This window comes from Giraffa tippelskirchi, chromosome 11 (assembly GCF_054371585.1).
Source record: "Giraffa tippelskirchi isolate mGirTip1 chromosome 11, T2T-mGirTip1v1.2.pri, whole genome shotgun sequence".
In the NCBI taxonomy this organism is placed as follows: domain Eukaryota; kingdom Metazoa; phylum Chordata; class Mammalia; order Artiodactyla; family Giraffidae; genus Giraffa; species Giraffa tippelskirchi.
The window spans coordinates 24343666-24369478 of NC_137285.1; the positions used below are offsets into that span (position 1 = coordinate 24343666).

General features: G+C 41.4%; 1 protein-coding gene and 1 long non-coding RNA gene across 2 annotated transcripts in view; one reads left to right on the forward strand and one right to left on the reverse strand.

Moving 5' to 3' along the window:
- The window catches only part of TMEM132D (transmembrane protein 132D), an 819007-nt gene that overhangs the window by 374234 nt on the left and 418960 nt on the right, over positions 1-25813 (reverse strand). The window lies entirely within an intron of this gene.
- LOC145527174 (uncharacterized) lies at positions 1725-15079 on the forward strand. Its single transcript, XR_014069551.1, has 3 exons — positions 1725-2097; positions 4713-4804; positions 14944-15079. It is a non-coding gene; the product is annotated as an uncharacterized LOC145527174 (long non-coding RNA).

A 25813-nucleotide genomic window follows, 5' to 3' on the forward strand; every position in this document is an offset into this window, starting at 1 on the left:
TATTTCACAAAGTTTTAACATGAATTGTACTTTACAGGAGTTGAGTTGTTTGAAAACTGGTAAAAGAAATTATCATTTAATTAAAAAATTCAGCTAACCAGGAATATCATTTAATGTGAACACAAATCTTATGTGAATTACAAGAGGTTTTCAGAGGCTGGCATGTGTGTTTCCATATCAAAATATCAAAGCCTCACTTGATAGTGACACAAAACAGTGTTCAGGACTTGGTGCTATAGTTAGGTTGGCATTTCATAGCTGTGTTGTAATGTTTAATCAGGTTGTAGCATTTCATTCACAAAACTCCTTCCATGAGGTAACCTCTGATTCATGTCAATGTATGGCAAAACAAATACAATATTGTAAAGTTAAAAAATAGATAAGTAAACTAATTTAAAAAAAATAAAAAAATCTGTTTCACAATAATTTTTCTCTAATTTAGTTTGAACTTAACAAAACATATGTGGACAAGCTCCCTTTAAAATCGTGAACTTAGAATAGCATTGACATGGATACACCACCTTTTGTAAAACAGAAAGGTAGCAGACACCTGCTGTACAGCACAGGGAACTCAGCTCAGTACTCTGTGATGACCTAGAGAAGTGGGTTGGGGAGATGGGAGAGAGGCTCAAGAGGGAGCGGGTATATGTCTACATACAGCTGATTCACACTGTTGTACAGCAGAAGCCAACACAACACTGTATAGCATTATACTCCAATTAAAAAGACACACAGAGAATCATGAACTTGCCCTGAATTGATCTTCACTCATTTCTTTACTCTTAAAAGCATCTTTGAGCAGTTGATTTTCCGCCTCAAATGCTTCTAAACTCTTCCCCTGGACTGTACATTTCTCCAGGAGACAGAAAGTTTGTGTTCACAGTGCTAGGCACATAATAGGGTAATTAAATGCCTGTTTCCCTGGTTAATCATTTTTGCTCAGCAACTTTGTTTGCTATAAAATATCATCCTATGCACTAGAAAGGTCGTCGAGATTCTGGCATATTTGAGGAAAAGTCATCAGCTCCCTGGGGTTTTGACAAGTGGCATATTTACTCTGTGAGTGGTGAGACAGACTTCATCTTGTTGCTTTTCTCAAAAAGTCTAATGTGTTCTCTTGTGACTCTTGGGTCTTCATCAGCCCAGTATCAGCCCACCATAACAAAGAACCTCAGACTGGGTGACTTACAAAAATCAGACATTAATTTTTCACAGTTCTGGAAGCTGAAACTCCAAGATGTCAGTGCCAGTAAGGTCAGGATCTGGTGAGAGACCTCTGCTAGACTGAAGCCTTCTTATTGTGTCCTCACACGGCTGAAAGAGAGATTTCTGGCCTTCTCTTGTGTATTCATGCATGCTAAGTCACTTCTGCTGTGTCCAACTCTTTGTCAACCCATGGACTATAGCCCGCCAGGCTCCTCTGTCCATGGGATTCTCCAGGCAAGGATACTGGAGTGGGTTGCCATGCCCTCCTCCAGGGGATCTTCCCAACCCAGGGACTGAACCTGTGTCTCTTATACCTCCTGTATTGGCAGGCAGGTTCTTTACCACTTGTGCCACCTGGGAAGCTTGTGTCCTCTTAAAAGGGCACTAATCCCATTTGTGTGACCTCCACCCTCATGATCTATTCACCCTCCAAAGGCCCCATCTCCTAATACCATCACAGTAGGGATTATGACAATGACTTCTTGGGGTCATTTGGCTGCTGTGAGGTCAGCTTTCATGGGTACAGTAAGGACAGAGGCGCTAGCAGTCAGGCACTATCAGTGTTCAACATCTGGGGACCATGAAAGCTGTTGTCCCAGTGGACCAAACCCACTTCTGCATCTGCACATCCTCTTCCCTGGATGCATTCTCAGCGAACCCACATGGGTCCACTGCCCATGTGTTTACAGCCAGACCCGAGGGGTGGCGAGGGGCAGCCCTTTGCAGAAGGCACTGAAGACGCTCTCCAAATGCCTGTGTTTGCCGCTCATGGTTGGCCAGGTGGTGAGGCTTGGAAGCGGGCCCAGGCTGATTGTGCCATGGGACACAGATTCCAAGGCAGAATCTGAGGACTTGCATCCAAGAATTCTGGATCCTAACGTGGCAGCCCAGGTAGTTACAAAGGTAGATTAGTCATGGTGGGAGGACAGAGCATCTTTTATTTATCAGTTTGTTTACTTGATTTATAACTCTTGAGTATGGAGACATATGTTGTATGCAGCAGATGCTGAGGGTGCCCCACCCCCTCGTGTTCCTAGGCTTCCCCATTCAGGTGCACTCAGCCTGACTTCCAGTTGTCAAGACTGCATCTCTGTGCCTCGGGGCTTCAGGCTCCTGCTGGGGTCTGCTCTGCTGCTAGAACAGCAGACGGGACATGAGAGGAATGGGTCTCCCAGGAGCTACTTCCAACAAAAGACCGATGGGCATTGGGACAGAAGTACCCCAGGTTCTCCACCCAGGGGTGTTCGCCCTCAGAGTTACCCCATCAGGGGAAGTCTGCCGTCATCCACATGACTGACATGCTTGATGACACCTTTTATTGGCTCTACACCCTCTCTTGTCTTACTTCCCCTCTCCTTCTTGTCCACAAAATACATCTGCATTTCAATGCTTGTTTCAGCTGCTGCTTCTGGGAGACTCCAAACCAAGATGGTGCACAAGCTCCATTTTTGTGCTTGTCCCAAGTCCACAAATGTAAGGAGGTGGGCCTGGTGTGACCGCTTTGTCTCCCTCATCTTGACTCCTCACTTCAGCCAAATGAACGAGGTTGTGATGATCCCCGTTTGAAAAGGCTTTGAGCATGAAAGTCATTTGTCCAAGGCCCCAGATTAAGACATAAGACAATAATTAAAAGTGTATATAATCTCATCTGTCCCTTACTTGCTGTGTATCCTTGTGCAGGCAGCATCTGATGCACAAGATGGAGATGATGGGTAAGTCGTATCCATCTGAACTGTTTACTGGGCTGCTGCCAAGGTCCAGGGAGATGATGGCAGTGAGAGATCAGATACACTATGAACCGCTTTACTTCTCAGGATTATTACATCCACACTGCCCTAACCTCAGGACAACGGAATTGGGTTCCCACCTCTTCTCTACCTCTTTATCAATTTCTTATTTCTTCTTCCCTTTCCTCTCTTCCCTTCTGAGACTTGAATGATAAGAATTAAGATTTCTTATTTTATGACAATCACAATTATCTAGACTCAAGTAAAAAATATAAGACAAAATTTTCTCCTTGAATGTCCCTCTTTTTCAGTATAACTTCAGTTGAACAAAAACTAAGGTCTTGACTGTGGCCTAACTGCTGTGCTAGAACCACGGAAACATCAGATATTAGTGTCCCTAGTCAAAGAATTCAGGGGCTTCCCACGTGGCTCAGTGGTAAAGAATCCACCTGAAAATGCAGGAGACTCGAGTTCAATCTCTGGGTCAGGAAAATGCCCTGGAGAAGGAAATGGAAACCTCCTGCAGTATTCTTGCCTGGGAAATCCCACGGACAGAGCGGCCCGGCAAGCTACAGTCCAAAGGGTCGCAAAGAGTCAGACAGGACTGAGAGACTAAACACCACAAAGTCAAAGAATCCACTAGCTCTTGGGAATGCATGTCATCTGTAATAAATGTTGATTGGTTCTCAAACAGTATCTGAGCATCGAGAAACAAAAAACACAATTATGTAAGATTCTGTCTTGTGTGCATGCTAAGTTGCCTCAGCAGTGCCCAACTCTTTGTGACGCTGTGGACTGTAGTCCACCAGGCTCCTCTGTCCATGGGATTCTCCAGGCAAGAATACTGGAGTAGGTTACCATGCCCTCCTCCAGGGGATCATCCCAATCCAGGGATCGAACACATATCTCTTAAATCTCCTGCATTGGCAGGTGGGTTCTTTACCACTAGCACTACCTGGGCCACCTAAGATATTATCTTATTTATTTAAAATAAAATGATCAGGGATACTTGTGAATGTATATGTGTCACGTGTATATGTTAAGTGACACACATTCCTTGGCCCTATAGTTTTGACAACTGCAGTTGTAAATGTTATTTGGCCTTGACCTTTTAAAGAACACCATTTTTATGTGCTATATTCCTGTGAGATCATTTGAGGGAAATGGGAATCATTAGGGTAGAATATAATTATCTCTTTAAAAACTTTTTTTATTTTCTAAAATATGCAAATAGTATTTCTAAACAGTAGACGAGCTCATAATTACAGATATGCAAGTGGATTCTTAAAATCATCATTATAAAATCCCACCATCCAAAGAGAATCACATTAACATTTTGATACAGATTCTTTTAAAGTCTTTTGTATATAATACAACAGTTGTCCACATGACTAGCTGACCCATTCTTTCAGGACAGAGACTAAGCCCTCCTTCCCATTGCTTATCTGCTGAGAGAGAGAAAGCGTATCTAGGCAACCAGAGGCCCATGGGGACAGAGACTAAATCCATGTGCCTCTCGAAATTATAGTAAGCAGGTTCTTTCTTAAAATGCTTTGGGCTTAAACATATACCAAGTAAAGCTTTCCAACTATTTCATCATATCTAATGACCAGACGATATTCTGTTTAATATAGCTCTATAATCCATTTGGTCAATTCGGAATGAGTGGATATTTGAGCTTCTCTAGTATCAATCTACTATATACAATACTCATAAATAAATAAGTTTCTACACCCATTTCAGGGCACTTGACATAATTTGCCAATCTGTTTGCTTCAGATCTCCAGATACCCACTTGGCTTTGTAAGACCCATGAAAACATCAGTTCCTTCAACTACCAGCTAGAATTTGCAGACAGATGACCCACAGAGGTATTCTATTTGTTCTAGACGATATTTTCAATATTTGAAAACTCCACCTGAATATATGAATGTCTTCTTTCTCAGAAAGAACTCTGGCCACTGTAGATCCATAACCCCATACAGCAATAAGCAGCAGGGTCTGAGTTTCAGGGCCTCATTAGTGTGTACCCTGGTTTCCACAATATCCTCCTCCCCACACCCTCACTCACAATTCGTTTGCTCATTCCTAGCTCCTGCCTGCCTCCCTCCTCAGGCATTTCAGTGTGTGGCCCTCTGTCAGTCACCATGGATTTCTTAGTCAATGAATGGCACCAGCCTGTGTTACCCTGTAAGCACTGGAGTCTGGGCTAAAACGTAATGTCCCAACTCTAAATTTAAGAGATGTGAGACTTCAGACAACTGAGTTTCCTGCCCTCTGATGATATAATGTCATTAACTCATGGTCTTTATGAATATCAAATTAGATAACTCAAGTTGAAAGCCCCTTGAATACAGCACAATCCCCAACAAATGTGCACTATAATTATCAGCCCATGGGAGAAAGCTTCTTGTTCCGTTAATATGACCACTCTTAGTGCAAGATAAAAATGAGGGCAAGGATAGCGCAAGAAGACCAAATAGACTATTAACTTACAGTAAAGAATAACGAAACACCAAATTTACATTATTGGTGTCACCAATGCTCATTGGCTGTTCACCAAAACCATTTCTTCTTATTTGTGGCACAGAGATAGACTACATTTCCCAAGCTATCTTGCTGCATAGATGGTCATGTGACTGAGGTCAACAGAATGTGAACATAAGTGATGTATGCCACTCAGGTCTATCCCAATAGCTTCTCCCATGATCCTCACTGCTTTCTTCCTCCCTTCACTTCACCCTGATAACTTTGGTAAACTTGGAACCTACGTACCAAAGGCAATGGGATGAAATTGGACTTGTCAATCTTTGCTTAATGAGAGCTATCTATTGGCAATATCTGTTTATATTTTATATGCAATAGAAATGAATGTCATGTGTATAAGCCATTATCATTTTGGGTGTGTTTGTTAACAATTGTTTTTTTAAGGGAGTATTTTCCAGTGGTCCAGTGGTTAGGACTCCACATTCTCATTGCTGAGGGCCCAGGTTCAATTCCTGGGCAGGGAACTAAGATCCCACAAGCCAAGCAGTTCCTCAAAAAAAATGTTCCTTAATAAAGAGTATTAATGGAAATAACCAATAAACCTACTTGTAGTAGGAAGAGAAAAGGATTTTATTCACTCCAAACTGAGGACTATAGCCTGGGAGACACAGATTCAAGAAGCACTTGAATTCTATTTTGTTGAACTACAACATGGAAGAAGCTTACAAAAAGCAAAAATTGCAAAATACATAAGCTGTTTGTCAAGAATTAGGATTGGAGCTGGCAAGAAGTAAGGTGCTTGTTAAGCAAGGTTTGGTTGGGGTCTGAAATGGTTGCTTAGTTACAAGAGGAGGCCTTGAGATGCAGCTGGCAGCTGCTCACAGATACTGTTTTGAGAATGGCTGCTGGTGTCCTTGAGTCTAACAGAGTTCAGAAATTTTAAGTTCTCAGTATTATAGGAACATGTCTACAAATATGTCCACAATGGCCACCCAGATCCATTTTTGATGCATGAATGCATTCTTTTATTTAATGGTTAAAGTCTAAGCACAATGCATGTTTAATAGGCTACAAATAGGCAATTTTTTTTATCCTAAAGTCCATGGGGGGCTTCTCTGGTGGTTCAGTAGTAAAGAATCTGCCTGCAATGCAGGAGACATGGGTTTGATCCCTGAGTCAGGAAGATCCCCTGGAGAAGGAAATGGCAACCCACTCCAGTATACTTGACTGGGAAATCCCATGGACTGGCAGGCTACAGTCCATGGGGTCACAAAAGAATGGATGCGACTTAGCAACTAAACAACAACAACAACAAAAGCTGAGGTGAAATCATGTAGAAGTCAGAATGGCATCCCCAAGGGTCAATGCGTGAAAATTCTTTCCATCAATAGCTTGCAATGTCTGAAATATTATAGGTAGAAAAACTCCCTGAATTTAGTTATGAATTTCTTTTCTTTTTCTGCCTTTTATTTTTTGAGTTAAAATCAGTAAGAAAAAAATAGCAAACGTCAGTTTCAAGCCAATTAAGGATACTTTTGGTTACAAATGCAGTACTTGGAAACTGATTATGAAATACTTCCTGGGAGACACATCTTCTTGCTCACAGAGTTAGATGAAAAGCAATTAATTTTTATTTTAAGAAAACATGAGAGAGCTTTTCAGTACAAAGCAGAGAAATCAAGAAAGAAATGTGTCTATAAAGTGATAGAACATAAGTGCACTTAGACGGATAGCAGAGAACATCTAATTATATATCATATCATTAAGTACACTGTCACAGAGTCATAATTCGTGCACAAAATATAACTATATGCAGTCCCATTTTTCTACATTGCACACTCCACTCATTACTTAAGCATGACTTATAATTTTCTTTTTGTCACTTTACTCATCAGAAGGTCTTTTTCCTCGGATGTCCAAAGGAAATGCAGTATACATGCAAGACAAAGTTGACTTTGTCTTTCATGTGATGATAGAACATTTTTGTTTTTGGGGGGGCAATGACACCTTACATTTTGTGGGAGGGTTATCTACTACCCATTGTTTAGGTTCCCGAGAGGTTGCCCTACCCTCAAGTACGTAAGGCTGCCATGAACCAAGCCTGGACAGTAGGGCCCATCTTTTTAAGGCTTAATACTTAATTAAAGGCTTAATACTCCTTAAGGCTCAAAGGACACATGGCCCAAGGCAGATCAGAGAGAGACTCGAAACTTTTGCTGTGACTCTTGTGAATTAGTAATCCTCATTCTAACTGAGATTATAATCTAAATGGTGGGCCCAAGCCACTGCATGGAGTCTCCTGAGAATAAGATGATGTGAAGAATGCTGAGTCCATTGGTGGAAAACCCATGCCCTCATGACACCATTTGTGCCCTCATATCCAGCTGAAGCTATGTATGCTGTGCACCTGGAGGTCCTTGAGCCAATAAATGCACTCTCTCTCTCTCCCATTTTGTTTTTGTTTAATTTTGAGTTTGGATTCCATCACTTGCAAATGAAGAGTCCAGATTAATCCAACAGTGAATGGGAAAATATTTTCTTATAGCTACCATGATTAACTATCTATTCTATGACAGGCATCAAATTTGGTCAGGCATAGACCCACTTGAATCTCCAAAACAACATTGAGGGTGATGTCAGTTAACATTTATTAGGTACTTGCTTCATACTGAGCAGTACTCTGTGTAATTTTCATTGTTGGAATAGTAATTGATATATAAGGCTCAAAAATCCAAACAGTACAAATTGGTGTAAAATTAAAATCAAATCTCTTCACTCTCCCAGACCTCGTTTCCCAGTTCTCTGGCTCAGATGCAGTACTATAGCCAGCTACTCTGTAATCTCTTGGAATATTCAATATAAATAAATGTGCAGAAGAATAAAATGGATGTGAGGGTGTGTTCATTTTTAACACAAATAACACCAGCTAATAATAACAGACTGGCTATCATAGACTGCTGCTGCTGCTAAGTCGCTTCAGTCGTGTCCGACTCTGTGCGACCCCATAGACGGCAGCCCACCAGGCTCCGCCGTCCCTGGGATTCTCCAGGCAAGAATACTGGAGTGGGTTGCCATTTCCTTCTCCAGTGCATGAAAGGGAAACGTGAAAGTGAAGTCACTCAGTCGTGTCCGACTCTTAGCGACCCCATGGACTGTAGCCTACCAGGCTCCTCCGTCCATGGGATTTGCCAGGCAAGAGTACTGGAGTGGGGTGCCATTGCCTTCTCCTATCATAGACTAGGTACACTTTTAAACACATGACACTTAATTAATTAAATTTTATTTTAAATGTAATTTATTATTAAATTTAATAAATTAAATCTTATTTAATTATCATGAGACTCAGGACGTGAATCATCCTATGAGGAAAATAAAACACGGATAAATCAGGGAAACCAAGCAGGCCTTCTGAGCATGAACTCTGTGGATGTGTTAAGGGATCAGTAGATAATATTCCAGTTTTCCACCTGAGTCTGCAAGAAATTGAGAGGTGAAGTTCAACTCATGCCATCTTGGAATCAGGGTTAGGTTGTAGGAAGCAGCTTGGGAATATAGTCATGTCAGCAGTGGCGGGGTGGAGTTCTAAAACCTTTCCCTCACATATGTACTGCCAGTGGGAATGTAAATTGTACAACCACTATGGAAAACAGTACAGAAAAAGGCTAATAATAGAGTTTCCATATGATCTAGCAATCCCACTCGGGGGCATATACCCAGGAAAAACTAATTCAAGAAGATACAAGCAATCCAGAGTTCAAAGCAACATTATTTACAATAGCCAAGACATGAAGACAACCTCAGTGTCCATCAACAGATGACTGGATTAAGAAGATGTGGTACACAATAAAAAAGAATGAATTCTGCCATTTGTGGCAACATGGATAGACCTAGAGATTATCATACTAAGTAAAGTAAGTCAGAAAGGGAAAGACGAATATACGATACCACTCATTATGTCGAATCTAAAAAATAATACAGATGGATGTATATACAAAATAGAAACAGACAGACATAGAAAACAAACTTGTGGTTTCCCAAGGGGAGAGGGAAGGAGGAGACGGACAAAGGGGTTTGGGGTTAACAGATACAAACTACTCTGTATAAAATAAACAACCAAGATTTACTGTACAGCACAGGGAACTATACCCAGTAGCTTGTAATGACCTATGAAAGTGAAAGTGTTAGTCACTCAGTTGTGTCCAACTCTTTGTGACCCCGTGGACTGGGGCCTGCCAGGTTCCTCTGTTTATGGAATTCTTCAAGCAAGAATACTGGAGTGGGCTGCGCTTTCCTTCCAACGGGGATTTTCCTGACCCAGTAATCGAGCCTGGGTCTTCTGCACTGCAGGCAGATTCTTTACTGCCTGAGCCATATAATCTGCAAAAATACTGAATCACTACGCTCAACACCTGAAACTAACAAAATACTGTAAATCGACTACACTTCAATAAAATTTTTTCCTCTTTCCTACTCCCACTATCCAGCCTAGAGTTTGGGGCAGACCCCCTCTTGAAAAGTTAAAATCAACAGAGGCAAGCTCATCCAATATTCCTGCCTCACCCTGTTGGGGATGGAGAGGAAAATTAAGAGAAAATCTTCATGGTTCAGGCATTTAATAGAAACTTGGATTTAGGTGGGAAATTAGGTGGATGTCACCTACCTAGTAAGTAAGAGGACAGAAGTGCTTCTCTAGTGCCTGTATATGGACTCATATGCTGGGACGCTCAGCTGTGTCTGACTCTTTGTAATCCTATGGACTGTAGCCTGGAAGGCTCCTCTGCCCATGGGTTTCTCCAGGCAAGAGTACTGGAGTGGGTTGCCATTTCCTCCTCCAGGGGATGTTCCCAACAAAGGGATCAAACGCCCTGTCTCTCATGTCTCCTGCATTGGCAGGTGGATTCTTTACCACAAATGCCACCTGGGAAGCTGACATGGATCCATGAAGGGTGAGTTATTCATGTTTTCTTTCACATCCTTAGTCAGTTTATGAGGAATTGAGGGTCAGAGGAGTTAAGGAATATGCCTAAGTCATACAGCTAAGTGTCAGGGCTGGAAAATCTCTGGCTCCAAAGTGTGTATAAATTCACTATCATGAGCTGCCTCCCAGAGACAAGCTGCATTGAAAGACAGGAGCCGCCTACCTGCAGGCACACCTTTTCTTTTTGACATGACTCATGAATCTAATTTTCTTAACATTGCAAGCATGTGCCTGCCGGGTGGACAGAATATGTAAATGACTTGTTTACATTTCCATATTAAGAAATGTACAAAGAAGTATAAATCGGCTTATGTGTAATGGATTTTTCAGTTTCAGTCACTGGCATTGCCTCGAATTCTGTCCCTGTGCCTCTGCTGGTCTTTGATAATATTTTATTGTAGAATGATGATCTCCTCCCTTTAAAAAAAAAAAAAAGGACAATGCATGACATATCCTCCTTCAATCTCTTAAATGTCTTCACCACTGAATCAAACCAGATGTCTGTATCTTGGCCTTGTGTCTGTCTTCTCCTTCTCTCAGCTCTAAAGATCCTGGCCTCTTGCTGATCCCCAAACACTTCAGTAGTCAGCCCTGTGTTCAACAGTGGATGTCCAGTGTCTAGAACAGTGTTTGGCATGTGGTACATGCTTAGGCATTACCAGCTGAATAAACGGGCAAGCATTTCTAAGCAAGGCAATGAGCACACAGAGTCCCAGTGTTTGAGGCCAGTAAGGTGTGAGAGGTCTTGTCTGAAGAGGAATGAGACTGGACAGAAGTGGACTTGGGCATTTTTTTTTTATTATTATTCTTTTTATTTGACTCCATCTTGTGGCATGCAAGACCTTAGTTCCCCATCTGGGTATTGAACCCATGCCTACAGCAGTGGAACCGTGGAGTCTTAACCTCTGGACTGCCAGGGAAGTCCTTGGTTGTATTCTGAAAAAGCTAACTTTCTCAACAAAGGGGTAAGGAACTTAGCAGTAAGATAATATGCGTTTTGATGATCAAAACAGATTCACACACACAAAAAGGATGAAAGCCGTCATCAAGCTTTACCAATAATTTCAAAGGATACAAACAACTGATAGACACAGGCAGAACAGAAACAGCTTCGGAACAGAGGGTCAGGCATCCAGATCTTTCTCCCCACTTTATTTATTTTTACTTTCATTTTCTAATTCTTATTTTCTTGGCCGTGCCGGGTCTTCATTGCAGCACGCAGGCTTTCTCCAGTTGCGTCCCATGGGCTTCTCTTGTTTCAGAGCATGGGCTCTAGAACACACAGGTTCAGTTATTTGCAGCACGTGGGCTCTCTAGTTGTGGCTCACAGGCTTAGCTGACCCTGGCATCATTAGTGGGATCATTAGTTCCCCAACCTAGGATTGAACCTGCTCCCTCTGCATTGGAAGGCAGATCCTTAACCACTGGATCACCAGGAAAATCCCTTTCTCCCCACTTTGCACAAAGCAGCCCCACGTGAACATCTGAAATCTCCAAGTGGTGCATGTACATAGTGAATGTCACTTCAAAGAAAGTTGGCAGTCACCAAGCATCTCCGGTTTATTAATATAAGCAGATGGTCACCAGCTTATGTGATTGCCCTACGAGCCATGACTCATAACTCCATTGATTCCAGCTTTGTTTGTGTGGAAATTTTGTTTTGACCATCAAGATACTGCAGCCACCCCTGAAGATGCATGCACTCTGGGGGGGATTGGAATGGAGACAAGCAGGATACTGGCCCCAGATAGATGGAGTGCACATCAAAGGAATGATTTCAGTGAGCCCAGAATCTTGCATCTTCCCATACATAGAAGAACACTAAAATCATTAACCTGAGATGTCTGGTTTTGTGACTAGCTGTCATCTTTTGAAGTTTCACTACATGCTTTGTTTGTTTGTTTGCTTGTCCCCCCACCCCGCCCCGCCCAGCAAAACCTTCTATATATCCTGGCTGCCTCTTCGGAGCAGCCCCTCAGATTGATCTGAGAAGCTGCCATTCTGTGCTATTGCCTTCAGTAGGGTAATGGACTAAAACATAGTTCTCAATATTTAGGTTGTGTTTGTTTGGTTTTTTTTTTTTCCCAGTCTATACTTACCTTTAGCAATATTAGGCTTAAAGCATTAGCAAGATAAGGATACTTCTGACTGCAAACACTAGGGAGTCTGTTATTAAGTTACTGAACTGGTTGACTTGGACCCACCCCCAGGGTCCTAACCCCAGTTGAGACCCCCTGTGCTGGCCAGAGAGATTCTTTTTCCACTAGGATTTGCCCAATCAATAATGAAACCAATGCAGAAACTGGAACAGTAGTAGCTCTATTCAACAGTCAAAACATGAAGAAATGAAAATTTAACTCACAAATCAAATTCTCGATCTGATTTGAGAGGGAAATCACATATTTAAAAGGGAGGGAATTCTAAAGAATGGAAGGAATATTCATTACTTATCCAAAAACAGAGGTGTGGTTTGGATCCCAAACTGATACAACTCTCCTTTTCAGTCCTTGCCTGGGCTTTTCTGGTGGTTGCTATGGTAAAGTCAACTGTGACATCCATGGGTGTGTCATTTAGCTAACACATTACAATGAGCAGGTGAGGTTCAAGGTTTACAGGAAGTCAAGTCTTCCGCCATCTTGGACCTTGGATGATCTAACCAGTTTTGCTTTTCTCTTTGCAGCTTTCTCCTGAAACTGAGATTAGAGTAACTGGTTTCCATTTGAGGGAGGGGCAGGGGTATGGTCCTGGGGTGATGGCCTTGGTAACAATTAGTGTGAACAGAAGGTGAGACGTGATCGCCTGCCTTCTTTCTGGTGGTGTCCCCACCACTCCCTACTTTAACCTAGGGAGTGAATTATGAACCTACTGGTTAAGCCTTTCATTTCAAACCAAAATCTGATAGAGATCTTTGAAGGGTTTTATAAAGAGAGTGACACGTGACACAATTAGACTGTCTTTCTATTATGAAGTTGCTTCTGATCACCTTCTAAAGAAAGGGGCACTGTTTTAACATCCTTAGGGTGAGGATCACAGCTTAGTTCTTTTTGAATCTCATTTCACTCTGGGGTAAAAATGCCAATCTCTCAACAAATGGTTTTTGAAGTGATTACGAAATAATGAGGAGTTTCATTTTGACTTTTACAAAAGTATTACAAAAGAAGATATGATAAATAGAAAACACAGTAGGAAGGGGGTCTAGAAATTCACAATGAACACAAAGAGAACAATATTCATTTTTTTTTTTTTGGCAAGAGATTTATTTGGAAGCTCTGTGAGCAGAGAGATTAAATTGTTTCATTCATCATCATACCCCTCACATTTAGTACAGTACATCCATACAATTAATATTTTCTTGAATTTATTGGATGAATACCTACAAAAAATTGGAAGTTATTGAGAAGGATAATGGCTATATTTAGAAGCACACATGGTGGGGGGGTGGCAGCAATAAAATTTAAGATATATATGCACTCAGAGAAAATTATTAAGCCCTTTAGGAGAGAATCTGAAAATTCAGGAGTAATTCTGAACTAGTTTTGGCAGTGACGGAAAAAAGAAATCACTAATGATGACAAGGCTAGCTTGTGGAAGAAAGGACATTTGCTTGGCTGACTCAATCTGGACCCCCTGATGTTGAAAGAGTAAGGCCTTAAGCAGATCACAAAGGAGGAAATTACACTCATCAATGTGTGAAAAGATGTTGGCATGAATAATGATCAGGGTAAGGACACATTTTGGAAACATTCCAAAGATGGTAAAAGGCAACTCACCAGCCAGAAATATTCACGTGGGAAGAAAAGAAAATATGGATCTCTGCACTACTAATAACACTGTATTTCCCAATTGCAACTTACAGTGGGGGGAGAGGGAGTCATGAACCCCCAGTATAAGGAGAGGAAGAAGAAAATCCTAAAGGTTTCCATGGCTTTCTTGAAAATAAACACTACACATTGACTGAACCTGAAAGGTAGAAGTCTATTGAAAGTCATGGTGCACTGATTATTTTCTATTTATCTCTTCTTCTGTCCAAGATTCATTCTCCACCTCCTGTGAACCCAGGGGCTGACTCAGATGGACCACATCACCCAGGGGCTCAGATCAAGGTCCCCATTAGCCTTCAGCTTCCGACTGGGTTGCCAATGGGATTTCCTTGCTTGCGAATAGAACACAGGAGGACAGGTGTGGGATTTCTTTCCCACTTCTCTGCTATATTCCAGATCCTGACCCAGGGATCGAACCCACACCTCTTATGTCTCCCACATTGGCAGGTGGGTGCTTGACCACAGCGCCATCTGGCGGCTGTCGGGCCTCTAATCAATTTCTATTGGTTGGAGAACACCAAGAACCTTGGTCAGTAACAAGAGTACAGGTTCAATCCCAGGTTGAGTGCAGCCAAAAAGAAAAAAAGAACCCAGGTTCCTTAATGATTCACTGAGATTCTGCACAGTCTTCGGAGATGGCCTCTGGACATGAGTTCACCTTCTCCCTTGATTATCAGCTTTTCTGACTAAAGCAACTTTCCTTTCTCTTGACACTTGCCTCTAGAATTACCAGCTTTTGAGTGATGAGCAGCTGAACCTGAGTTCGGTAACACTGCTTGTTCCTGAGTTGGATTCGTCTCTGGCAGGAAAATGGACACTCTGCTCCTAAATGGCCAACACGACCCAAGTACCTAATTGTGTTTATGGTATTATGCATCTCATTTCCAACACTGATGACCCTGGTCTTTTACGGGCATCTGATAACACATCACATGGGAGTGATCACATTTTATGGTGATTCCAATGGTTCACAAGAAAACGGGGCTGGTAAAATGAGTTTAGCTTCAAAACACTGTCATTTTAATTATGATAGCATTTGTTTCTTTTCTGTTTTCTCCCTACAAACTCCCCGGTAAATGAGGGTACAGTTTGAGCACCTTTTGTCTACCCCAAAGTACAATGCCCTACATAGAGAACAGAAACTTGAAATTACAGCATCAAAGTAGAATTAAATTTCAGGCTATACATAGAGGAGCAAAATGAAATAAAGCTTTCAGGATTAAGGGGAAATTCATACTTAAAATGACAACCAAAGTGAAAATCATTTCACAGAGATTGAAAGACTCAAGATCTATCTCCTTAGATTAGAAAAATGAGGCAGGGGAGGAGAGATGGAGGTTTACTTAGACAATCCTAAAATACAATCTCATGTCTCATGATTTCTGAGGCTGCTAAGAAAAGTAGCTTGGGGAACCACCCTGCAATTTCTCTTCTGAAAAAAAAATCTGATTATATCCGAGAGACGTGCTTATTTCTCATTTAAAAACTTTCTAAAATCTCCAGACTTCTAGAATATCTTCAAAGTGATACATGGCAAGAACTATCAAAAGTTTGCAGCAGATCCTAAATTCAACTAAGGCTAACTCCCAGATGGGAATTGGTGATGATAACTGCCTTGAACATCCTGAGACCTGGATTCTAATGATCAAGGCTCAGAACAATTTCTCCATCTGTGAAATAGATGTCTTGGACCAAACACTCCTTACTCACAATTTCTGTGATTTTCTTAAGTGATGTTGGCGACCATGGGAGAGATTAAATACCAAGTATTAGATAATGGCTTTGCAATTTGGCCAAAGATGCAAAATCACAGAAAAACAGATGTTAATATATTCCCTACTTGAAGCCACAGATCAAATGAAGAGACACTCAGAGGGCACCCTCCCAAAGATTTAAAATTTTTTGCATAAGAAGTACCCATATTTAGAAACCTAGTAATCTCAAGCTCTATATCTTTAGTCATTTTAAATAAATGCTTTTGCACACTGGCTGGAACCAGAAGTTCTTCTTTTTGTGCCATTGTTGCAATTCCATGATATGTATTCCAAAATAAAAATGGACATTTTTATACTAATTTGTGGTTTATAAGCAGAACGGTAACCTGGTGTATAAGACAGGTCTGCAAATAGAAGAAGCCCAGCTTCAACGGGTTTTAGCCAATAGACATTATTGGCGAGTGTATGTGACAAATCCAGGCAAAGTACTGACTTCAGGTAAAGCTTGATTTAGGTGTAAAACATGGCTACCTAGACGACACATCTAATTTGATGTCTTTCTCTGTGCATACTATTCTCAGGAAGAGTCATGCCACATTATGGCAAATTAATTACCAGCAGCTCTGAGTCTGCATTCTACCATTCCAGGATGGAGCAGAAGAAAACCGAAAAGCTTATTTCCTATAAAAGTTGTGGAAATAGAGACTTCACTGGTGGTACAGTGGCTGGGCCTTCTCACTCCCAGGGTGGAGGGTGGGAGTGGAGGTTCATTCCCTGGTCAGGGAACTAGATGCCACATGCTGCAGCGGAAGATTCCACATGCCATAGCCTAAAGATCCTGCGTGCGGCAACTGGGACCTAGCATAGTCAAATAAATAAATATTATTTTTAAAGTCATGGAAAATGATATTCAAATACATGTCTCATTCATCTACCTAGACCAGGGGAATTATGTAGATTTGGACCATGTCCCTGTCTCCTCTAGAGTCAGAGGGTGGGGTTGGTTCTGCTCCAAGCAAGTGAACTGAGAACTGGGGGAGGACTGGTCCCGATTTTATCTAGTTATGCATTAGTCTGTGTTTGGCCCCAAGAATATAAGCTCCCTGAGGGCAGGAAACTTGTCAGTCTTCTTTACTACTGTATCCCTAGTACCTATAATACTGACTATCACATCATAGGTGCACAATGAGTATTTCATGAATGAATGAAAAGAAGAATAGACGACGGTCAGCCAAAAGCAACAGAAGTCCAGTACCCTAGGAAATCTGTTTTGTAAATTCATAATAAGTATGGAGTATCTGGCTGTAGTCAACAAATCTGTAAATCAACAGAAACAGACTCACAGATATCAAAAACAAACTTTTAGTACCAAAGGGGAAACCTGAGGTGTGTGTGGTGGGGGAAGGGGGGATAAATCGAGAGCTTGGGATGAACAAACACACACTACATAATAGAGATAACCAACAAGCACCTACTGTTTGGCACAGGAGACTTTATTCAATATTCTGTGATAACCTATATGAGAAAAGAATCTGAAAATGAAAGAACATATGTACATGTATAACTGAATCACTTTGCTGTACATCTGGAACTAACACAAACCAATACATTATAAATCAACTATAATCCAATAAAATTAAAAAAAAAAAAACCAAATCTGGAAATCACCAAGAGTGATTTTCCAGTTGCCTTAATATTTACGTGCGACATGCAGAGTCTACAGAGGAAGTCTAAAGATTCCCCAAGTCTGGAAACAGAGACAAAAGTCCCAAACAGCAGCACATACACACTGTCGTTGTTGTTCAGTGACTAAGTTGTGTCCGACTCTTTGTGACCCCATAGACTGCAGCACATTGGGCTTCCCTAAAATAGGTATAAAACAACAAGGACCTAATGCATAACACAGGGATCTATATTCAATGTCTTGTAATAACCTATGATGGAAAAGAATCTGAAAATAATACACATACACATATAAATATATATATATATATACACACACACACATAAATATAAGAAGAAAAGCTATGACAAACCTAAACAGCATAGTAAAAAGCAGAGACATTACTTTGCCACCAAAGGTACATATGGTCACAGCTATGGTTTTTCCAGTAGTCATGTATGGATGTGAGAGTTGGACCATAAGGAAAGCTGAGCACTGAAGAACTGATACTTTTGAACTGTGGTGTAGGAGAAGACTCTTGAGAGTCCCTTGGACAGCAAGGAGATCAAACCAGCCCATCCTAAAGGAAATCAAAGCTGAATATTCATTGGAAAGGCTGATACTGAAGCTGAAACTCCAATACTTTGGCCACCTGATCTGAAGAACAGACTCATTGGAAAAGACCCTGATGCTTGGAAAGATTGAAGGCAGGAGAAGGGGACAACAGGATCAGATGGTTGGATAGCATCACCGACTCAATGGACATGAGTTTGAGCAAGCTCTGGGAGTTAGTGATGGACAGGGAGGCCTGGCATGCTGCAGTCCATGGGGTCGCAAAGAATCGGACACGACTGAGCGACTGAACTGAACGTATATATGTAAAACTGAATCACTTTGCTGTATTCTTGAAGCTAACACATCATAAATTGACTATACTTCAATCTAAAAACATGATAAAAAATAAATAAAAATAAAATTTACAGTGGTTAAAAAAGAAATCTAAAACAGCAAATTAACAACTGTCAGTGTGTTATGGGAGCAGAGAGGAGAAGCAGTTCCATTTATCTTTGTTCAGGAGGTTAGGGTTGAAGTCACCCAGAAATGAGGACATTTAAACTAAATAATAAAGGATGTGTATATTTGGATAGGAACCCAGGTTTGATCCCTGGGTCAGGAAGATGGCTTGGAGGAGGGAATGGCAACCCACTCCAGTATTCTTGCCTGGAGAATCCCATGGACAGAAGAGCCTAGAGGGCTACAGTCCCAGGGGTTGCAAAGAGTCGGACACGACTGAGTGACTAACACTTTCACTTCACATATCTGGATAGGCAGAGGAGGGAGGGAAGGACACTGCAGGCAAAGGAAACAGTATATATAAATGCACAGAGAATTTCTTAAAAACCTGCCTTATATATTGTATTCACAGATTTTTAATCTAGAAATTGCTCTTGTTTTATAGATGAAATTTCACAGCATCATAACCTACCCCCTGAGTGATAACCACCATCATCTGTACAGTCAATTTTTTTTAAACCTACATAAGAATACCACAGAGTGGGGTTGAGATGCGGGTAAAGAAGGATGGGAAACAAGCCAAAAGATGGACCCAAGCTTCTGGAATGTTTCTTCTGTCTGAAGTTTCAGCTTTTCCTTCTCTTTTGAAACATAATGGTCCAGATTCCTGTCCTCCCCTCCTCCTCCTTATTCTTGTTTCCCTTCCCTTCCTCCTTCATAATCTGAGCCCTCATCAGATTGTTCTCTTATCTCTCTGGAACCCCAAAGCTTCCACACCCACTGCAACTTCATCTAAAAGCCTGTTAATCCCGTTTCTAACACTTCATCACTGACGACCTGTTCCTCTCGGGCTCTTCCACTCATTCTCTCTGGTCCACCGCCAATTAGCATCCTGGTCTCCCCACCGTCCCTCTTCTGGGTACTCTTGGGTACACAATCCAGCCCACCAGCTTTGTGAACGACTGCTTATCCCCTCCTTTAAGAGAATGGGGTCAGCTGTGATCAGCTTGAGGATGGCAAGTGGTGCTGGTACATCTGTGGACCAAACATGCCGAAGGGACAGAGAGATTCTAGCATCTGAAGTTTTCTCAAGAGCATGCTACAGAGTCTTGTTTCTGTTACACAATACTCTTTTCAGTTTTTAAAACAGTGTATAATACATGAAAGGTAACGCTTTGGAACGCTTTTTTCAAAACTTGACATGGAGGGAATATTTGATTAAAAAAAAAAATGAAATGGGGGAAGGAGGTGACTTCCCTGGTGGTCCAGTGCCTAAGACTCTGAGCTGTCAATGCAAGGGTCCCGGGTTCGATCCCTGGTCTGGGAAGTAGATCCCACATGCTGCAACTAAGACTCAGGGGAGCCAAATACATAAAAATGAGCGAAGGGTCCTGGGTCTCAGGGCTGCATACTGATGTGAACCGGACTGTGATTTCTCCTACAGAGGGTGACCCCTCCACTCGCACTGACTGCAGTCACAGCCCAGCAGACCCAGGTCATACCGACTTGCAGGAGATGCAAAAGTCTACATTTTGAAGTAAAATTTCCCAAATTCTGAAAGAACAGTGTGAGGGAAATAAAAAATGTGTATGGAGCCCTGATCTGACGGGTGGTTCACCCAATTGCAACCCTTGACTATACACATTGTTTACTGAAGCTACCACTTTGCACAATCAAAACAATGGAAACGGTTCAGAACCTCCCTGCCTGCTGTACAGAAATGTCTAAAGCTCAAATTCTCCAGGGCCACTTGAGAGCACTTCACTTCTACTCAGCACCAGAAGGCTGTTTAAACCCTTGAAAGGTCAAAGGAGACCACAGTGAAAAGTTACCTTACTTTTCAATGAAATTTATTGAAGTACAATTTGCATATAATAAAAAGCCACCACTTGAGGCATATAGTTGGATGAATTCTGAGAAATGTACATAGTCATGTAACCACAATCAAGTTATAGAACATATCCATCAATGCAATAACTCCCTTGTGAATCCGTGGAGTCAATTCCCAGCCTCTCCACTGCCCTAGGTAAGGCCTAACATGCTTTCTGTCACCATCGTTTAGCTTTTCCATTTATCGAGTTTCATATAAATAAAACAGTACACTATGCACTTGTTTGTTTCTGGCTTCTTTTACTCAGCAAAATGTTTTTGAGATTCATCCATATTGTGTGCATCAGTACCCCATTTCTTTTAATGTTTGAGTCTTATTCCATTTATAGATATATAGAAATGTGCTCACCAATTAGCCTGATGACGCATATTGGATTATTGTGAATAAAGCTGCTGTAAATAAATGTAAGTATAAGCCATCCATCTTTTAAAACTCCATTCAAGTGGATGTGTATGGTACCTCATTGTAGTTTAAATCTAGGTTTCTTTGATAACTAGTAGTGAATATTCTTTTCATGTGTTCATTTGCCATATGTATATATTTTGGGGGAACACTCTGTTCAAATGTTTTGTCCATTTTTCAAATTGGTCCTTTGTCTTCTCTTCTGGATACTGGCACTTTGTCAGCAGTATGATTTGCAAGTATTTTCTCCCAGTCTGTGAACTTGGTTTCAATATCGAAAACAATATTCTGTACTTCATACATTATTTCCACATACATCACCTCATTTCATCCTTAGGGTGGGGGTGGGGAACTTACCAATAGAGAGAAGGTTGTATGACTTATTCTGGGTCACACAGCTGTTAACTTGATAAATATCGCACCATTAGTTAGATTTGCAGTATTTTTAACCACCTCAGAATTCATTTGCTGAAACGTAAGCAATACAAAGTGGAAGTTTTTGTTCTTTTTTCTAAGCCCTGATGTATCTTCAGGGCTTAGAATTGTGCCTGCACATAGCAGTTGTTAAAATAATTGTTGACTAAATTCCTCTCTCTTTTCATAATAAGACCATGTTCGACTGGAAAACTGCCTTGCATCCCACCTCTTTCTGTGTTTCACTGACTAACTATTCCCTCTCTCCATCATGGAACCTAGGTCCCAGCTACACTGATTGGTCCAGAGAGAGGCACATGACCAAGGCTGGTCCAATCAGAGTAAGTCTCAGGATTTCTGGAGGAATTAACTGGAGAGACACTTTATCATGTCTTTCCTACTGTAAAATGAGATGATTTGATGTTGGGGCAGTTGTAATCAACCTGCCATGAAGAGAGGTAACCTTTCTGAGAATGTAGCCAGCCCAGAGAAGAGTCAGGGATTAGACAGAAATTCAGGACTGATGCCGTTTTTAAGCTACAAATCCAGACTGTGTAGCAAAACAAGAGTAAATGTTTATCATTCTCATGTTCTCTGAGGTCAGAGATTTTGGAGTGGCTCAGTTGGGTTGTTTTGGCTCAGAGTCTCTCAGAAGGCTACAGTTAAGATGTAGCTGGGGCTGCAGTTATCTGAAGGCTTGACTGGGGTGGAAGATGGACTTCCAAGGAGCATGATGCATAAGACTGGCAAATTGGGTTGGCTGTGGCCGGGGTGCTGTGTGCATCCCCACATGACTTCCCCATCAGCTACTTGAGTGTCTACATGTCACGGCAGCTGGCTAGCTTGTCCCAGAGCGAATGTTTCAACAAAGATAAAAGTAGAAGTGGTGAAGCCTTATCATCTAGCTTCAGTAGTCACACATCATGAATCTGCCATGCTCTATTCATTAGAGAAAAATAACTGAGTCTGACCCACACTTAGAGGGAGGGTTATTAGACTGTGCCTTTTGAAGAGAAGAATGTCAAAGAATTTCAAGACGCTTAAAATTTTTATGTTATTGAAGTATAGTTGTGTTACTTTCTGCTGTACATCAAAGTGATTCAGTTATACATACATATGCATCCTTTTTCATATTCTTTTCCATTATGGTTTATCACAGGATACTGAAAATAGTTCCCTGTGCTATACAGTAGGACCTTGTTGTTTATCCATCCTATATATAATAGTTTACATCCGATAATCACAAACTCTCAATCCTTCCCTCCCTTGCCACCCCACCATGGAAACCTGAAGTCTATTTCTAGACATATTTTAAAACCATTACACCAGCCATACTTGAAGCTCCACATTAAGACCTGTTTACCTGTTTCATGAGCCGATAATTCCACCACCATCATCTCCACCAAATCTCCTAGTTTATTCTCTTTTTTGTACCTTGAGCAAACTAGCTGGACTTGGGTTTTCTGACACTTTCAATAGAAAGAGAGACTCCTAGCTGATATAGAAATCAGAAAGACATTTTCTCACTCTAAATGTAGTGTTCCTTCTGATACACCACAGTAGTAAAATTATGGTCTGATTTTTGACACTGATGGGCTAGGTTTTTATGTTTTGTAGAGAACACTGGGGCTCCTTAAAAAAAAAAAAATTGATAGTCAGCTCACATCACTCATCTTGCTCACCTCAATGAAATGACCTGATTTATCTGTGCCTGTGAGCTGCATGAACATGCAAGGCTGTATTTTATTATCTTTGCATCTCCAGTGCCTAGCAAAGTGTCTGCTGTAAATTAGACGCTTAATATATATTTGCTGAATAGGGCAAAACTGATTGCATTTCACTGTGTGAAATGAGTGCCAGTATTTAAGATGGTTAGAATTCTGCGTTTATGATACATTCTTTTCATAGCCATGATTTGTTGGAAACTGGAGCCCTCCATCAGGAATGCGACCCTCCAATTGCAGTGCTGTTCTTACGGGAAAATATGGTCCAGTGTGAGACAATATGCTATATGATTAGTGATGTTCCAGAATGCCCAGTGATGGAAAACAAGGACTGCCTATAATAGAATTGCTCTTTAGTCATTCGGAGAGACTCATTTAATCAAAGCCTTCCAGCACCAACTGCTGCTCTGTACCATGAGAGGCAGTTTCCAAAGAACATTAACCCTTGCATCTCCCCAGAACCCCAATTTAGCATGTTTGGAAATCAGCAAAAAGAAAGTCAAAGTGTTGGTCGTTCAGTCATGTTGGACTCTTTGTGACCACATGGACTGTAGCATCTGTCCATGGAATTTTCCAGGCAAGAATACTGGAGTGGGTAGCCATTCCCTTTTCCAGGGGATCTCTTCAACCCAGGGATTGAACCCAGGTCTCCTGCATTGCAGGCAGATTCTTTACCATCTGAGCCAGCAGGGAAGCCCCAGGGAAATCAGTTTATATATATCCCATAATAACCATAGACACAATACTACCCACTTTATTTCACTTATCTCTTAATCTAATTGCTTATCAATTTTCCCAGTGTGAAACCAGGTGTCCATATACATAACTCTCCCTAAAAGTCAAAACTCTGTCTCATGACTATCAGTAACTTGGCTTTCAGCCTTTCACTGTCTTTTAAAATTCATTCCAGGAAAGACTTTTTGGACACACACCTCCCTTCACATACTAGTTACACATAAAATAAATACACACTGCTCTATTTAAAATGGATAACCCACAAGGACCTTCTGTATAGCACAGGGAACGCTGATCAATTTTATGTGGCAGCCTGGATGGGAGGGGAGTTTGGAGTAGAATGGATACATGTATATGGATGGCTGAGTCCTTTTGCTGTCCACCTAAAAATATGACACGTTGTTAATCAGCTATATTCCAGTGCAAGATAAAGAATTTAATAAAAATAATAAAATTAGTGTGAATGAATGAAGAGTCCAAGAAATGTTATTGAAGCTTCACACTTGAAAACTTAATTGGCTTTTCAAAGTCTTCATGTGCCTTCTGTTACTAAATGTGATCGTGACATTGACAATGAGATAAGAATCTTGTAAAGTGCTTTCCAGTCATCGATTCCTCCATCCTTAGGATCCCTAAATGCATGTGTGATTTCATGTCCCTTTCTCATGTGGATAGTGAGATTAGGAAGCCATATATCTTGGCCAATGCCACACAGCTGACAAGTGCCAGGACAGGGACCCTGTGAATCCACATCGCTATTCATCTATCCACTAAGCGTTCATAACTTTAGGGGACTTAAGTTGAGTCAAATGATCTTTAAGTGCAGCACTATGGCTAAGAGCTCCAGCCTAGGGACCGTCTCCCTGGGGTTTGAGACCTCATTATACCATTACTGCAGGAGTGAATGAAGGAAGTGTTCTAGATTCCTGCTGCTGCTGTAACAAACTACCACCAACTGAGTAGCCTAAACCATACACATCTACTCTCACAGTTCTGGAGGTCAGAAGTCTGAAATCAAGGGTCAGCTGGGCTAGTCCTGAAGTTTGGAGACATCACTGGAGAATCCACTGCCTACATTTTTCAACTTTTAGAGGCTGCTTGCATTCCTTGTCTCCCTCTCTCTTTTTGAATTCCTCAAACATCTAATTCCATTGTCACCTCTTTACTTCTGTAGTCAAACTTCCCTCTACCTCCTTCATATAAGGACAACTGTAATCACATTAAGTCTGCCAGGATGTTGCTGTTGTTAATACAAGAGTTGTTGTTCAGTCGCTAAATTGTGTCCGATTCTTTGTGATCCCATGGACTGCAGCATGCCAGGCTCCTCTGTCCTCTACTATCTCCCAGAGGAGAGAATTTGCTCAAATTCATGTCCATTGAGTCAATGATGTGATCCAACCATCTCGTCTCCTGCTGTCCCTTTCTCCTCTTGCCCTCAATCTTTCCCAGCATCAGGGTCTTTTCCAGTGAGTCAGTTCTTCCCATCAGGTGGCCAAAGTACTGGACCTTCAGCTTCAGCATCAGTCCTTCCATTGAATACTCAGGGTTGATATCTTTTATGACTGACTGATTTGATCTCCTTGCAGTCCAAGGGACTCTCCAGAGTCTTCTCCAGCACCATAATATGAATACATCAATTTTTTGGCGCTCAGCCTTCTTTGTGATCCAACTCTCACATCTGCACATGACTACTGGAAAAACCATGGCTTTGACTGTGCGGACTTTGTCGACAAAGTGATATCTCTGCTTTTAAGTACGCTGTCTAGGTTTGTCATAGCTTTCCTTCCAAGGAGCAGATGTCTTTTAATTTCATGGCTACGGTCAGTGTCCACAGTGATTTTGGATACTAGGATAACTGGATAACTACCAGGATAACTCGCTGTAATATGCCCATCTCAAGATGCCTAATGTAAGCACATCTGTAAAGTCTTTTTAACCTGTAAGGTAACAAATTCACAGACTCCCAGATTTAGGAGATAGACACATTCTGCAGAGAGGGAAGGAGGAAGGCATTATTCAGCTTACTCCAGGAGTCA